This window comes from Simochromis diagramma, unplaced genomic scaffold (genome assembly GCF_900408965.1).
Source record: "Simochromis diagramma unplaced genomic scaffold, fSimDia1.1 OVJJ01000320.1, whole genome shotgun sequence".
NCBI classification, from domain to species: Eukaryota; Metazoa; Chordata; class Actinopteri; order Cichliformes; family Cichlidae; genus Simochromis; species Simochromis diagramma.
The window spans coordinates 8,214,461-8,232,586 of record NW_024386773.1 but is presented as its reverse complement, the minus strand read 5'-3'; positions in this window follow the sequence as shown (position 1 = coordinate 8,232,586).

The window sequence follows — 18,126 nt, the reverse complement described above, 5'->3', positions numbered from 1 at the left end:
CATTAATTACTAAACACTTAAGATAATAATGTTTGTATATACCATTAAAGTCACAGTTTGATGTTAACATGTTAGCGTTCCGGTGTGCCCACATACAAAGCTGGTGTAATATTTCATTTTGCTTCTAAAATGATTTCCGTGTAAGAACCCCAAGAGAAACCATAGACTCTTTTCTATGTTAAGAATATTTGCACAGGCATCCACTGAAGTAATATGATGCTTCAGCAGAATGAAATTTAATATTACCTACAGTTAGTGTTTGTTTGTGTTTCGCCACTGAGCTGCAAAAAGGGAGATATTGAATAGTAAAATAATTCTGGCTTACGCATTTGTCTAACTCAGACTGCTCTTCACTACATGTCTGGTTTTTCCATTTGAATAACTATTTGCAAAAAATTACTGATGCTTTCCTCCCAAAACCTACTTTCTTTGAGACGTGGTCTTCTTGTGGCTTGTTTAAAAGGAATGAATACATAAAGTGGTTTTAGCTGTCATATGGGAGGGTTGCGCCTAAAAAATACGAACCTGTTGAGAATTAGCTGAATAACCTCTCAAAAGCAGATTTACTTTGTATTATTATTACTGCCCCCATAAGCAGCAGTTTAAAGATTCTGCACATTAACACCATTGTTGCGTGGACATGACATCACTCTTACTCACCTGAGTTTATTTGCAAGTCATTCTTCTTTTTTAATGCCATGTTGTAATTTATAATCCAGTTAAACTTTGTTTTTCTCAACAATTTACTTATTATTCCTTTGTGATAATGTGCTTAGTTTCAACAGTGGTTTCTCAGCTAAGATATCATGAAACCCAAATAATTCATAACACCTGTGTGGGTGTGCCGGGCTTTCACAATATAACCGACAGAGCTGGAGGTCATTTTTTAACTGCTGAATACTGTTTATCATTACCATCACGTTTTTCCCCCCTTACTATTATATTATTAAATGGCAATCACCAAAGTACAGTCACTTGAAAAAGAAGGTACACCTGTTTTATTTCTTACATTAGGTAAAACCTTAGAGGAACTACGACATATGACATACTAAACTGTCTTATTTAACAAAGACTAAGCTAAAATACAAAAGCAGTTAGTAAAAGCCTCAGTAAAGCCTTACTGCTTCCATTAGAATTAAGAGGGTAAGTAGCAGCCAGTTGCTGATAATCACATTCACATGATTAACTGACGATCAGCAAGTGTGAGCACCTCCATAAAAGCAGAAATGTTGGCAGTTTGCTGGTGTGGGACATTCAGATGTCTGTTAACACAGTGCTGAGGGGGAAAGGTTTTAGCAGTGAGCATAAACAAACATCTCTTACTTCCCATCAATCCAAGAAGGGTTATAAGGTAATTTCCAAACAATTTGACCTCCGTCATTCTGCACTGAGAGAGATTATTCGCAAGTGGAAAAGAATCAAATCACATGACTCTCTTCCCAGGTTTGGACGTAAAAGCAAATTTAACCCAAGATCAGATCATGCAACAATCAGAGAAACTGCAAAAAGCCCAGGAGCTATATCTCAGAATCTGCAGGACTCACTTGCTAAATGTTAAAGACAGTACAATCAGAAAAAGACTGAACAAGTATGAGTTGTTTGGAGAGGCTGTCAGAAGAAAGCGTTTTCTCTCTCTAAAGAACATGACAGCACAGCTTTGGTGTGCATAGTTGCATCAGAATAAACTACAAGGTTTCTGTAAAATGTCCTTTGGGTAGAAATAACCAAAATGCAGATGAAAATGCACCACAAAGAGCTCATACCAAGTAGGGATGGTAATTGATAAGAATTTAGCAATTTCAATTCTATTATCAATATCACTTATCGATTCTCATTGGGTTCGCATTGCCTCCACTTTGAAAGCCACCACCATCGCTAAGGAGCACGTCAGACATTACATTCATGCAAATTAACTGCATGTACAAAGTAATGCATTGCACATACTACACAGAACAGTTTTCTTAAAAGTACTGGAGTAATTAATTACTCCCAGGAGAAAGTAACTACTCTTTACATTAATTGACAATGTATTGTCTCATTATTACCATTAAACAATATAAACATATAAGCTACAATCCCACTGGTCAACACAAATTCCTATCCTAATGAGGAACACATACGATCTTTCTCTTAGTATTTAGGGATGAAGCCGACAGCACAAAGCAAAGATGGAAACCAGCACAAAGAGACTTCTAGGCGCTCACCACAGTGATTCTGCTTTAGAAACATGAACAGGTAGAAAAAGCAGCTGCAGCCTGACTGCTTATCAATTTGCTACCTGTTGAGGTTCAGGGTCTGGCTGCTGGGCAGGGGTCGGCATTCACTCAGGTTTGGCATTACTTTGGCTTCTTGGATGGCTTAACATTAGCATGCTGTCTGTGCAGGTGCTTGCAAAGAGCTGAAGTTGTGTTAGCAACATAAAGTGATTGTTTCTGTCCTGGATGCAGTTTGCACTTAACCACCCCACTCTCTTCCTTTTGTGCAATAAAAATAAAAGTAATAAAAGTGTCCATTATCCACTCTGCAGACTGCCGCAGGAACTGAAATCAGCTGTGCGCAGGTGCAAGTGGAACCGATAAGCGGGATCAATGACAGACTAACAATTCCAAGTAATTGAACTACTGCTGGCCCAGAGTAGTGCAGGCCTTAAAATTCACTAAGTAGCTACATATGGAGCAATCATATTTTTGTATTTTATGACAGTCCCAGATGTAAATCATGATCCAGGGAACTCCATAAACACTATATTTAAGTTCAAACCTAGATCTTTTTTTTTTCATGAACACAAATCAGTGCATTAAATTATCCATTTCACAATTTGAAGTGACACTGCATTGCATTTACTACATACTGCTGAATAGCAACATCAACAACTTCTCTGAACAAATAAATAACCTGGTGAAGTTAGTCCCCTTTTGTTTCCTACTGCACAGACAAGATAAACAAATAAAAAATAAATAAAATGTTTTCATATGGATGACTGCATGGACTCTGTTTTTATAGTTCATGCATAGAAAAAACACAAGGTGAAACAATCCCCCAAATAATTCCTATTTTTATTACTTGACAGCTATGTGTTAAATGTTAACATTGCACAGGTTTTATTAAGCTTTTACATAATACTTTGCACTAATATGAGTATTTTATGATTTCTTATGCAAATCCTGGCTTGAAAATAATATTAGCACACTTGTCGTACCTTGACCCGAAAAGGCTCCCAAAATATTGTCAGAGAAATATGAAATATAGACATTTCACACAGAAAAGGTTTTGCAGCAACATAGACAACAAAAGTGATATTATGAACATCAATAACAATTGCAGAAAACAAACATATATTCCCAAACTGTACTTACCTGAAGCACCATATCGCTGCTTTTAAACATGCACTTAATTTATTTAGAATCGGTGAATCTCAACCAAAATTCAGAAAACTCTTTGTGTAATTGTGTTTGCTTTAACTGCAAAGTGACTGTAATTAAAAATAAAACCTCTTTCTGCTGGAGGAGTGCTTTGTGTAATTTTAGCCTGTTTGAACAATGTGGATCTGTCAAAACCATAGAAACAGGTGTTTGTGAAAGGGCATTCAATGAAAGCTTGTTATTAGCAGAACAGTGGTAACCCACAACAATAAAAGTACTACTTTATATCTAATCTTTCCCAACTAATCTTGCTTTTAATTTATCGTCGCTAAATGGCCCGTCCTCTGATAGCACCCAGGAAATTCTAAAGATTCCTGTTCTTTTTCAATCCCCGAACACATTTTCTATTCTTTGATTCAGAATGCAAGAGCTCTGAGTTTGATATGGTGAGCCAAACAGTTTGAATGGATTGATTGTGAGATATCGAGAGGGTGTGCACAAACTGCGTCAAGGCTTCTCAGCAACCAAGTGTTTGTAGACACACCAAATCAAACTGTGAGAGATGACAGCCACCATTCATAAGACAGCTCACTTTGAAACTAAATAAGAACGTGTGCATTTGTGCATGGGCATAAATGTGCAAACGTGCATTTAATTACCTAGTATACGAGTGCAAACCTGTGTATGCACACGATAATACAAAGCTGCATTTTACTAATTAAAAACTGGCTTATAGTTGAAGTTAAATTTGCAACATTATTCTAAAAGATAACATTTTTTTAAAAAATCTTTCATTAAATGGAAATGATTGGAGATTTGCAGGAAGAAAAATATTTGTTTGCTTTTGGCTTTGCCCACATCCATTCCATGAGCAAAATTTGCATGGCAGTTTCTCTAACTAGCATTTGCTTTTTTCCTTGGCTCTAGAACAATATTCTCATGGTTGAAAGACAACGAGCTAAAAGAAACTAACAGACTAAATGTCAAACACAAAGCCACAATCGGTCCATGATGATCTTGATATGACTAATGATTGTGCAGGTGTCCTTACTGTAAACAGGTGCCAATGACCCACCTAAGTTGTCTTAGCAGTGTCAATAAACCCCTGTAGTTGGCCTCAGTGTAATCTTTGTTGCATGAATTTGCTTCATACTGTCATGAATACAAAGTCAGTTGTCTTTTAACTGTGTGGGAGCTTAGTAAGCTGAAAAACAAATTTCACATTGGAAAAATGAAGCATCCCGAAGCCTCATTATTAGTGTATGGGCTTATTTAGTGACTACTTCTTACAAATAGAGAGATTTATTCACCGAGCTACGCAGTAAATCTCTAGACACTTCCTAGAGATCTACTGCGAACTGGCAGCCTGCCAAGGTGCTGTGCAGCCTGTAAATTACTTGGACCTGCAGGGACATGCCTGATGCTGACTTTGTGCAAAACCCAACTGATTTAAGATGATTTGGTGTGGAACGTTATGTAATCATTTCATTATAGAAGTGTAAGAGCTATTAATGAGAAAGAACACAATGGACATGCTTTGGTGGAAGTGTATCAAGGCCTTTAAATTCTTCAGGCAGGCCTAAAGTTTTTGCAAAATACATTAGCTGCAGTGAGAAGATGAAATGAAATTAACAACAGGTTCATTTGAGGGGCAGCAATGAGACAACCATGAAAACAGGACTGGTTTTACAAGTGGAGGTCGCTGGCATTATTTTCCCTCCTCATCTTCTCTGTCTGTTTTTTTTTTTTTTTTCACTGGTTTTGTGTTTGGCTAGTGTTGGTTTCACTATTGGCAACATCAGGCGATACTTGGATCCTACAGAGGTTGCACAGTTAGTCCAACTCCTCCAGCCTGGCATATCAATGTGTGCCATTGCCAGAGATTCCTCCTCCATGCACTGTGGCCTAAGGACCCAACTCCCTAAGTTGGCCCTGTGCACACTGTCTAGCACTGTGGAACCCAACTGGCATTGCCATAGAATACCAGAATTGGCAGGTTCACCAATGGTACCATGTGCTTTTCATAGTTCAGAGATGCCAGTAACATTGCTCATCACATTTGGGGGTGGATCAATGATAATCTGATGAGACATTACCATGAACAGAGACATAGGCCTTTATGTGCTAGGCAACAAAACCCTGACTGCCATTAGGTATCACAATGAAATCCAGAAATTGATACCACATCTCGACGTGTTGTATTGGATTTAGGCCACCACGCTTTCCTGACCTAAATCCAGTACAACACCTCTGGGATGATTCCGTCTGTTTGATGCTGTAAGGTTAGACTGTCCAGAAGCTCAGTCCAGAAGTGGGAGGCAATCCCCCAGGACACCTTCCATTGTCTCATAAGGACATTTATCAGGAATGGACAGGAAAGGACATGGCTCAAGCAGGCATGAGCCATGCAAACTACTGAATACAATTTTGAATTGCTGCAATAAAATGTCAGCAAAGCATTTACCATCTTGTCTGGTTTTCACATTCGTTTTCAGGGTGTCTTTGAGTTCAGCCCTCTGTTAGTTGATCAAACAACTTCAAACAATTTCTTTCATAGCCAACACCGTAAAAGAGCAATTCTTAATTATACATTTCATTTTAAACCTTCATAATCACACTGACCCTTCGCTCATCAAAACACCAATGTGACAGTATATAAAATGTTCAGGTGTAGGCTTCATAATGGTATGGTGATGGGGTTGTTAGTTTAAAAAGTTGTGTATTAGCCATTACTTTTTTCCTTAAAAGTATGACTTACATGACAGTACATTACATTACTATCAAAGTGTTTTGATAGTAATGGATAGTAAAGTGATTTGTTACACTACTTGATACATTACTTTCTCATTACTCCGTAGAATAAACTGAAATGCAAATCCATATCATAATGAGGACATACATGCAATCTTTCTATGGTGTTAAAACACAAAACAAAGTTGATAACCAGCCTAAACAGACTTCACAATGATTCTTCTGCACAAACATGTATTAGTAGAAATGCAAACCTAACCTCTCATCACTTACTCGGTTACCTGTTGAACATCATGCTCTGGCTGCTGGGCTAGGGTCAGCATGAACTCAGCTTTCTAGCTTTGGGTTAGCATGCTGTCTGTTCTGTCTGACCTGTCTCTGCAGATGCTTGCAAAAACTGGATTTTAGAGGCAACAATTAATCTATTTTTTAAGTTGAATAACAGTCAGCTGTTAGTGGTAATATAACAAAGTGGATTCTATTGAGAACAGCAGCAACTCAGTCAGGAAATGGCCACAAAAAAAATCACAATTTCCTACCAAGTCAATTGCTACAGACCTCCAAACTTTGTGTGGCCTTCAGATTAGCTTAAGAACAGTGTGCAGAACTCTATATAGAATGGGTTTCCTAATTTAATGTGTTTACTAGAAAGAGATAGCATATTTCTCCTAGTTTGGCTTCTCTTGATTGGCTCAATGCAGAATCTAATTTAAAATCCTGCTCCTCACATACAAGGTCTTGAATAACCAGGCCCCATCTTACCTTAATGACCTTATAGTACCACATCACCTCATTAGAGCTCTTACACTGCAGGCTTACTTGTGGTTCCTAGCATATTTAAAAGTCGAATAGCATAGCATAGCATCTTTATTTATAACGCAGTTTACATCCAACAATGTTGGCCAAAGTGCTACAAATATAAAACAAGAGAAAACAGTTAAATTACATATAGAATACCTTAAAAATAAAAAAATAATATGATTAATAACAAACAGATTAAGAGACATCAACAAGTCCTGCTGTGCTGAAAGCCAAGGTAAATAAAGATGTTTTAAGACATGATTTAAAAACAGATAAGGAAGGTGCCTGTCTAACATGTAAAGGCAACTCATTCCACAATTTTGGTGCTGCCACAGCAAATGCCCGATCCCCTCTGAGCTTACGATTAGTCCTGGGCACACTCAGGAGGAGCTGGTCTGCCGACCTGAGGGACCGGGAAGGTATGTATGGATGAAGAAGCTCAGAGAGGTACAGAGGGGCAGCATTGGACAAACATTTAAAAACAAATAAAAGCAGCTTAAAATGGATCCTAAAATGCACGGGGAGCCAATGAAATGAATATATAACTGGGGTGATATGCTCGCATCTACGAGTGCCAGTTAAAAGACGTGCAACAGCATTCTGAACTAGCTGCAGTCGAAAAGCAGAAGATCGCCTCACCCCATAATAAAGAGAATTACAGTAATCCAGCCGAACAGTTAGAAAGGCATGGATTACTGTTTCAAACTGCTGTCATGCAAGAAAGTGCTTAATTTTGGCCAGTTGCCTCAGATGAAAGAAACTAGACCTTACAACCGACCAGATCTGGCTTTCAAGCTTAAGTTCAAGATCCATTTTAAAACCCAGATTTACAATCTCTGGTTTACAGAATGATTTCAGGGATTACAAATCAACACATGGAACACCAGTGGTGGCAGGTCTGAACACCATTACTTCAGCTTTAGAATCAAAGAAAGTTTAGCGCCAACCACGACTTGATGTCCTCCAGACATGTTTACAGGCGATTTACAGACAACCCATCTTTCTTTTTAAGAGGAACATAAAACTGGCAGTTATCTGCATAACGGTGAAAAGAGAGTCCATGTCTCCTAATAATTGAGCCCAAGGAAAGTAAATAAAGCGAAAACAGGATAGGGCCCAGAATGGAATCCTGTTGTACTCCATGACACAACGGAGCACAGGAGGACTCACTAAGCGAACTGAAAAGGTTCAATCTGTTAAGTAAGACCTGAACCATTTCAGAGCCACACCTGTTATACACACTGCTCCAAACGTGAGATTAAAATTTCCTGGTTTACGGTGTCAGATGCAGCAGTTAAATCGAGTAAGATAAGAATGGCACTTTCACCAGAATCACATGATAAAAATATATAATTAAAAATTCTTAAAAGTGCTGATTCAGTGCTATGTATTGCTTTAAAACCAGATTGGAAAATCTCCTGGACATTTTGTGAATTCAAGTACGGGATCAATTGGTTACATACTACTTTTTCCAAGACTTTAGATTAAAAGGGCAGCTTAGATATTGGTCTAAAGTTTTCAACAGCGTTTGTATCTAGCCCAGGTTTCTTAAGAAGTGGTTGCATCTGGCACAATTGCATCTTTGAAATTCTTTGGAACCACACCTGAGGTAAGGCTGCTATTTAAAATGGTTAAAATAGTTGAACCTATGGTAGAAAAAAAGCACGGGTTTCATCGTTCAACCAGGGTTCAAACTTAGTCTTAGGATGCCTGATTTTTATAGGGGCAACAATATCCAAGGCAGTCTGGCAAGTGGTATGAAACCAAGAAGTGAGTTCCTCTACGTTTTGGAGTGTCTCAGGAATGGAGATTTGATTATAGGTGGAGAACCGTGCTGCAGTGAAAGAATTTAACAAACGAGATGGCTGAGCAGGGACGTGCCCCCTGAATTCATTTCTAGATAAAGAAATGTCAAACAGAACCGGCATATGATTAGAGAAAACAGGGTCAGAGACTTTCAGATTAGAAACAGGCAATGTGTGCACTAAAACCAGATCGACAGTGTGGCCACACTGTTGTGTGGGTGCAGACACACATCGAACTAAATTAAAAGAATCAGTAAGATTCAAAAAGTCTTTAACCTGGGGCTTTTCTGGACAGCATAAGTGAATATTAAGACCCCTGACAATACAAAAGGAGTCATAGTTTATCGTGACTGCAGCAAATTCCTTTATAAAGTCCTTACTGTATTTTGGGGCCCTGTATATTATTGTGCACAGAATGGGAGGCAAATACTTTCCTCCCATGATGCATTGAGTGTTTCTTCTTTATTCACCTTTTTCACTTTTTCACATGTGTTTATACACATCTTTGCATTTAATTCTGAGTTATTGATAATCTCTGGCTCTCTTCCATAGCATGTCTTTGTCTTCATCCACTCACCCCCAAATGGTTGCAGCAAATGGCCCCCCCCTCCCTGAGCCTGGTTGTGTTGGAGGTTTCCTGTTAAGAGGGAGGTTTTCCTTCCCACTGTCACCAAAACACTTGCACACAAAGGGTCATATGATTGTCGGGGTTTTCTCTCTTTTCTTTTTATTATTGCAGGGTCTTTAACTTACAATATAATGCGCAAAAGGAGAACAGTACTTGTCTGACTGCATTGTGCCAAGTGTAAATTTTGGTGGAGGGTGCACTTATAGAATGTGGTTATTTTTCAGGACTTGAATCCACCCCCTTAGTACTAGTGAAAGGAACTTTTAATGCTTCATCATACCAAGACATTTTGGACAACTTCATGCTCCAAATTTTGTGAAAAAATTGGGGATGGCCCCTTTGTTTTCCACCATGACTGTGGACCAGTGCACAAAGCAAGTGCCCTAATGAAATTCTGGAAGAATGGTCGAAAGCCTTCCTTGGAGAGCTGGAGCTGTTATAGCAGCAAAGGGTGGACCGACATCATATTAAACTCTACGGATTAAGAATGGGATGTCACTCAAGTTCTTACGCATGTGAAGGCAGACAAATGAATACTTTTCGCAATATAGTGTATATGCAGGAGTTTGCAGAGAGTTTTTGCGGCATCTTGGTGAATTAAGTGGAGGAAATATATTTTAGCTGATTAATGTTTCACTCTGTTATCCAGGTAGTTGCTAAAATTGTCTGTGAAGTACACAGTGCATGTGGATTTTTTTTCACTGAAAATAGCGGCCTGCTAGAGCCAAAGTCATTCAATCAGTGTAGAATGAAGAAAAATAACAAATTAGCAGCCTAGCAGTTCATCACTTCAAGCAACAGTAATCATGTCATGGAGTAATCATGGTTTTATAATATTAATAAGATTGAGAATAAAGATAAGTAGTTTCAGTATATCAGCCCTTCTCTTTTCCCTCACCCCAATTAATCAGGGTGAGGGAAAAGAGGTTGGTTGGTTTTTGCACCTGAGCCTAGTTCTGCCAGAGGTTTCTTCTTTTGAAAAGGGATATTTTCCTTCCCAAAGCGCTTGCTTATAGAGACCGTGTGATTATTGAAGTTCCTTTCTAATACTGCAGGGCCTTTATCTTACAATATTAGGTGCCTTGAGGTGACTGTAGCTGCCAGCAGATGCAATATAAAGAAAATTCAACTGAACTGAAATGAATCATGTCCAGGTCAGAACCATACAACGAGCTATGTTATCAAAAAACTGTTATCAAAAAACTGAAAACTGTTTCTCTTTTTCTTATTAAGTTCTTTACACATTCTGTAAATGTAAAGTTGTTAATTTTCATTGTTTTAAGTTAATATCATTTAAATTAAATTTGCTGGAATAGAGTGGAGTGCTGAAGCTTAGCTTCAAACATTTTCTCAGGTCGATTTCTCAGTCACCTTTTCTTATTATGTTATCAGATGTAAAGTTCCACTGAAAACTAACAGTACTCAGGTCATACATCATGCAAATGCAAATTGACAGGTTTTGCCGTCTTTGTTGTGAAAATGTTTAAATAATTACATTCTGATGAATTCCAAACTGAAAACAATTTTGTTTCCGTCAGCGTTAGAACTGTAATGACTATCACTGATGGAGACGAGAGCAGGATCACTTCCTGCTTCAGGGAAAAAAATTTGCATTAGTATACATATATCCGTGTTTGAAGGCGACTCGTGCTAAGGGAATGTTTACTTAAAAGGACTTATTTTGACTTGTTTTTGTTTTGTTTTGTTTTTTAAGCAGAAACTGAGGGGGAAAAGGGGCATTCAGGAAGTTATAACCGTTTGCGGATCAGGACATGTAACATAAAGTTTATGTATATAAGATGCCCAGGTGCTGTCTTCTTGTTAAACACACTCGCTGCTCTCTGGCTCTCTTCTGTCTCAGGCTTGGAATTTATTAGCTGTTCTTCATATGAGATTGAAGAGCCTTTCAGCCTGTTGCAGCAATGCTTTGAAATACTCTACCACTCCAGCTCTGTTTATAATGATTAATCCGAGTTTTCGTTTTACAGGCTTTGTGACAAGATGTCTGTGAAAAGCGCTTGTAATTAAACGTTACTTACATGATATTTACTTCCTTGGTGCTGAAATACTGTGTTTGGTTTTCACCAAACGTGATGCTGTGCATTATGGCCAAACATCTCCACTTTGGACTCATCTATCTAAACGACATTGTTCCAGAAATCTTGTGGTTAGTTCATGTGGAAAACAAAGATGTGTTGCTCTTTTTAGAGAGAAAAGGTCAAGTCTTCCAAACAAGCCGTACTGGTTCAGTGTTTTTCTAATTGCATTGTCATGAACTTTAACTTTTAACATGCTTAATGACGCCTTAGTATTGCTAGGTCTTGTTTTTTTGTTTGTTTGTTTGTTTTTTAAATATATTGTATTTTCTCTGAGCATTGCTGTGTCTGACCTTTAGGAGAATTTTCTGGAACTTCCAGTTCGCCTTGTAATCGGAAGGTTGCCGGTTCGAGCCCCGGCTTGGACAGTCTCGGTCGTTGTGTCCTTGGGCAAGACACTTCACCCGTTGCCTACTGGTGGTGGTCAGAGGGCCCGGTGGCGCCAGTGTCCGGCAGCCTCGCCTCTGTCAGTGCGCCCCAGGGTGGCTGTGGTTACAATGTAGCTTGCCATCACCAGTGTGTGAATGTGTGTGAATGGGTGGATGACTGGATGTGTAAAGCGCTTTGGGGTCCTTAGGGACTAGTAAAGCGCTATATAAATACAGGCCATTTACCATTTCCACCCCTAAAGATTATCATCTAAACTGAACATTTTTCACAATTGAATAAATCTTTGTTATTCTGGAATGACAGACCAAATTGTTTAGGAATGGTCTTACGTTTGTAAGACTGTAAGACCATTAGTAAGTCCTGATTATTTGGCAGCAACAACTGTGTTAACACACACCTGAATGTCAGCAAAGCTGCAAATTTCTCCTGTTATAGAGGTGGTCTTCTGGATGTTCACTTACTCAAGTGCATTTTGTTTATTTACAGTGGGATGCAAAAGTTTGGGAAACCTTGTTAATAGTCATTATTTTCCTGTATAAATCGTTGGTTGTTACAATAAAAAAATGTCAGTTAAATATATCATATAGGAGACACACACAGTGAAATGAAGTTTATTGGATTTACAGAAAGTGTGCAATAATTGTTTAAACAAAATCAGGCAGGTGCATAAATTTGGGCACCACAAAAAAAGAAATGAAATCAATATTTAGTAGATCCGCTTTTTGCAGAAATTACAGCCTCTGAACGCCTCCTGTAGGTTCCAATGAGAGTCTGGATTGTGGTTGAAGGTATTTTGGACCATTTCTCTTTACAAAACATCTCTAGTTCATTCAGGTTTGATGGCTTCCGAGCATGGACAGCTCTCTTTAACTCACCTCACAGATTTTCAATTATATTCAGGTCTGGGGACTGAGATGGCTGTTCCAGAACGTTGTACTTGTTCCTCTGCATGAATGCCTTAGTGGATTTTGAGCAGTGTTTCGTGTCATTGTCTTGAAAGATCCAGCCCCGGCGCAGCTTCAGCTTTGTCACTGATTCCTGGACATTGGTCTCCAGAATCTGCTGATACTGAGTGGAATCCATGTGTCCCTCAACTTTGACAAGATTCCCAGTCCCTGCACTGGCCACACAGCCCCACAGCATGATGGAACCACCACCATATTTTACTGTAAGTAGCAGGTGTTTTTCTTGGGATGCTGTGTTCTTTTTCCTCCATGCATAACGCCCCTTGTTATGCCCAAATAACTCAATTTTAGTTTCTTCAGTCCACAGCATCTTATTCCAGAATGAAGCTGGCTTGTCCAAATGTGCTTTAGCAAACCTCAAGCGGCTCTGTTTGTGCTGGAGAAAAGGCTTCTCTGCATCACTCTCACATACAGCATCTCCTTGTGTAAAGTGCGCCGAATGGTTGAACGATGCACAGTGACTCCATATGCTGCAAGATGATGTTGTAGGTCTTTGGTGCTGGTCTGTGGGTTGACTGACTTATCTCACCATTCGTCGCTTCTGTCTATCCGAGATTTTTATTCGAGCCTTAACTTGAACTGAGCCTGTGGTCTTCCATTTTCTCAATATGTTCCTAACTGTGGAAACAGACAGCTTAAATCTCTGAGACATCTTTCTGTATCCTTCCCCTAAACCATGATGGTGAACAATCTTTGTCTTCAGGTCATTTGAGAGTTGTTTTGAGACCCCCATGGTGCTACTCTTCAGAGAAAATGTAGGTCAGGTGTTACTGAGCTTACCAAGCCAATTTGAGTTCCAATAATTAGTTCTAAAGGTTTTGGAATCAATAAAATGATAACAGTGCCCAAATTTATGCACCTGCTTGATTTTGTTTAAACAATTATTGCACACCTTCTGTAAATCCAACAAACTTCATTTCACTTCTCAAATATCACTGTGTGTGTCTCCTATATGATATATTTAACTGACATTTTTTATTGTAACAACCAACGATTTATACAGGAAAATAATGACTATTAACAAGGTTGCCCAAACTTTTGCATCCCACTGTATGTAACACCTGGGTTTTACTTGCCTTCTTTAGTCCTATGGAATCAGTACTGGTTTGTCTAGGTTTTAACTCACTGCTGCTTCATTTTAGCTTAATTTTTGTTAAATAAATAAAGACAAGATCTAATGTGTTATGCGTTGTTGTTCATCTGAGGTTGTATTTTCCTTATTCTTGACAATTTTTATTCTGTCCTGACACCTTGTTAAAATAACTGACGTTACTCACTGTGCCCGTTTGTACACTGCTCAAAAAAATAAAGGGAACACAAAAACAAGACATCCCAGATCTGAATTAATGAAATATTCTTATTAAATACTCTGGTCTTTACATACTTGAATGTACTGACAGCAAATCGCACAAAAATTATCAATGGAAATCAAATTTAGCAACCCACAGAGGTCTAGATTTGGAGTCACACTCAAAATTAAAGTGGAAAAAACACACTACATGTGGATCCAAATTTGATGTAATGCCCTTAAAACAAGTCAAAATGAGGCTCAGTAGTGTGTGTGGCCTCCACGTGCCTGTTTGACCTCCCTAAAATGCCTGGGCATGCTCTTGATGAGATCGCAGATGGTCTCCTGAGGGATCTCCTCCCAGAAATGGACTAAAGCATCCGCCAACTCCTGGACAGTCTGTGGTGCAACGTGGAGTTGGTGGATGGAGCAAGACATGATGTCCCAGATGTGCCTAATTGGACTCAGGTCTGCAGGGTCAGGTCAGTCCATAGCATCAATGCCTTCGTCTTGCAGGAACTGCTGACACACTCCAGCCACATGAGATCTAGCATTGTCCTGGATTAGAAGGAACCCTGGGCCAACCGCACAAACATATGAGCTGTGTCCAAATTCATGGGCTGCATCCTCCTGAGGACCCGGCCTTCGCGGTCTACGTGGGCCGGGTCCTCAGAAGGTCGGGTAGGCCGGAAGTAAACAGGCTGGGGAAATTGGACGATCTAGCCTTCTGATTAGCGTCACCGCTGTCTCGGTGGAGTTTAATAAACTCGACCGTCTGCTCCTTGCTATCTAAAATATAACAGGACACTGGCGTAAATTCTCGACCATCTCACACTTCTGTTTAATCATTTTTCTATTTGACGTATATTCAACTGTGTAAAAACCAAAGAAGAGCCCACCCGGGGGATTAGTAAAGTTTTATTTTATCTAATCTAATAACTTTAATCTCAGCCAAACCGATTTACTCATGAACAAATAAAACACTGAAAAAAAGACAAACAATAACATTTTTAGGTTGTCTAAGTGACTTATTTATTACATTTAACCTGAGTAGCAAAAGTCCGATGTGATCTGAAAATGATGTGCCGGGAGTTGGGCCGTTCTCGGCGGCTTCAGTGACCCTCGAGCTCTCGGCTAGCTATCGAGCTGGTGGGTAACAGACGTCTCCGAAAACGTCGAAGCACTTTTGCAAATATGCGATATCTTGATAAACCGAGCAGATATTTCAAGTTTACACACCCACATTCTCGCCTGAAAATATGTTAAAAGTTTATTTTGTGACCCAGAAAGACTAGTAAGAGTAATTTTAAAACTTAGTTGCGGCCGCCATTGCCAGAAACTGGAGTTTGGCTGGGCCGCGCTATGAATTCTGGGATATGGTGGGCCACAAAGGACACACCCGACCCATCCTTCAAATTCGGGGAAAAGGAAGACACATTTGTCGGCTGCATTCGGAGGAGTCTACAAATTTGGACAGCCTTCGGCGCGTTGCTGTGACGTAATCGGTCTACAAATGCGTCCTCAGGAGGATGCAGCCCATGAATTTGGACACAGCTATGGTCTCACAAGGGGTCTAAGGATCTTATCTCGGTACCTAATGGCAGTCAATCTACCTCTGGCGAGCACGTGGAGGGCTGTGTGGCCCCCCCAGAGAAATGCCACTCCACACCATTACTGACCCACTGCCAAACCGGTCATGCTGGAGGATGTTGCAGGCAGCAGAACATTCTCCGCAGTGTCTCCAGACTCTGTCACATGTGCTCAGTGTGAACCCGTTTTCATGTGTGAAGAGCACTGGGCGCCAGTGGCAAAGCTGCCAATCTTGGTATTCTCTGGCAAATGCCAAACATCCTGCAGGGTGTTGGGCTGTAAGCACAACCCCCACCTGTGGACATCGGGCCCTCATGCCACCCTAATGGATTCTGTTTCTGACCGTTTGAGCAGACACATACATATTTGTGGCCTGCTGGAGGTCATTTTGCAGGGCTCTGGCAGTACTCTTCCTGTTCCTCCTTGCACAACGGTAGCAGTCCTACTGCTGGGTTGTTGCCCTCCTACGGCCTCCTTCACATCTCCTGATGTACCAACCTGTCTCCTGGTAGTGCCTCCATGCTCTGGAAACTACGCTGACAGACACAGCAAACGTTCTTGCCACAGCTCGCATTCATGTGCCATCCTGGATGAGCTGCACTACCTGAGCCACGTGTGTGGGTTGTAGTCTGTCTCAAGCTACCACTAGAGTGAAATCACCCCCAGCATTCAAAAGTGACCAAAACATCAGCCAGAAAGCACAGGTACTGAGAAGTGGTCTGTGGTCACCAGTCCTTGATTGGGGACGTCTCGCTAATTGCCTATAATTTCCACCTGTTGTCTATTCCATTTGCACAACAGCATGTGAAATTGATTGTTAATCAGTGTTGCTTCCTAAGTGGACAGTTTGATATCACAGAAGTGTGATTGACTTTGAGTTACATTGCGTTATTTAAGTGTTCCCTTTATTTTTTGAGCAGTGTATTTTGGCAGAGCATGTGCAATCAGTTTATCAGAGCTGAAAACAGGAGCAGCATTAGAAGTGACCCAACACAGAAAAGTTAGCACTGGAAAAATAAAACAATTATTTTAAAGAGATTTCAAATGTTCTCCTTCTCATAAAGTGTCCTTTGTTATAAAATCCATCTTATAAAAATGCTGATTTCAGTACAGTGTCTGAGACACAACGCCTGGTTTCTCATGTATTTAAAAATTATATGTTTAAATCTGCAGCTGCAGGATAATAAGAGGCTACATGACATTTTTCAAGTGAGCAAATTTTCTTGTAAGGCAGTACTGTTTAACTTCAGGAAATGCTTTCCCACTATTTACTTTTCGTAGTTCCCGATGCTCAAGACTTACCATCATTTAAAGTTGCCTGTCATTTATAACGCCTGCAGTGCTCCCCACCCACACAAATAAAATCTGTAATCTAATCACATTGATAGCTCCAAAGGCAGCAAATTCCCCATTAACCAGATGGTGTTTGAAAACATATGGCAGCTTCCTGTCCCTAACGCTGACTCTCTCTCTCTCTTTTTATTGTACTAAAAATGCAAGAGTTGTACTTTAAACCTTTTATTTTATATTAAATGGCTGACTTTGAGGGCTCTCGTCACATGTCACGTGTCACTGACAAGAGATCCCCAGGAAAAACTGCAGCAAGCTATTCTTCTTTAAACATTTTATATAAATTTGAGTTGTAAACATACCGTCCTAAACATAAATATGACAAATTAAAACATTATCTATAAACACAGACATTTTTTCAACATTAACTTAAAACCAAGTCAGTAAAATGTATTCCATTTTAATTATTTTAATATTAAATTAAAGTTTTCAAGACAAAAACATTATCTGTCACATCTGACTTTCATTCTTTCACTAAAACAGTTGAAGCCTCACATTAAAGACCTCGTTGACCTAATAGAAATGACAGGCAGTTATCCCAAAAAAAGGAAAATAGAAAAACAGTGACTCAAGCACAATGAGAGATGATAGACATGATGGGATGTTTGCTGAATTAACGCTGCAAAAGTCAATATTTGTCCTCAGTCACCCTGGCACACAAGACACATTCAAACAATTGCCTCAGTGCTGGCTTGCCTGAATGCACATGGACATCTCGCCTTCCCACACATAAACACACACACCTTGATATACTGCCAAAATAATAGATACAGACATAGACATATCACACCTTATCAACATATCTTATCACCATAAGACTAGCGGCTGTCATATGAGGCTTTCGTGCAAAAAGACTTACTGCTTCCATAGGAATTAAGATGATATCAGTAGTCATGTGCTGCTAGCTGATGAACGGCAAGTGTGAGCAAGACCTGCAAGACTTCTATTAAAAAAAAGCAATGTTGGCAATTCACATGTCTTAAGCATTCACATATATGATAACACAATGTCACATTCACAGCAAATTTATCCCAAGATCAGACCGTGCGCATTTAGAGAAAATGCAAAAAGATCCAAGAGCTGCATGCAGACTCCAGTTA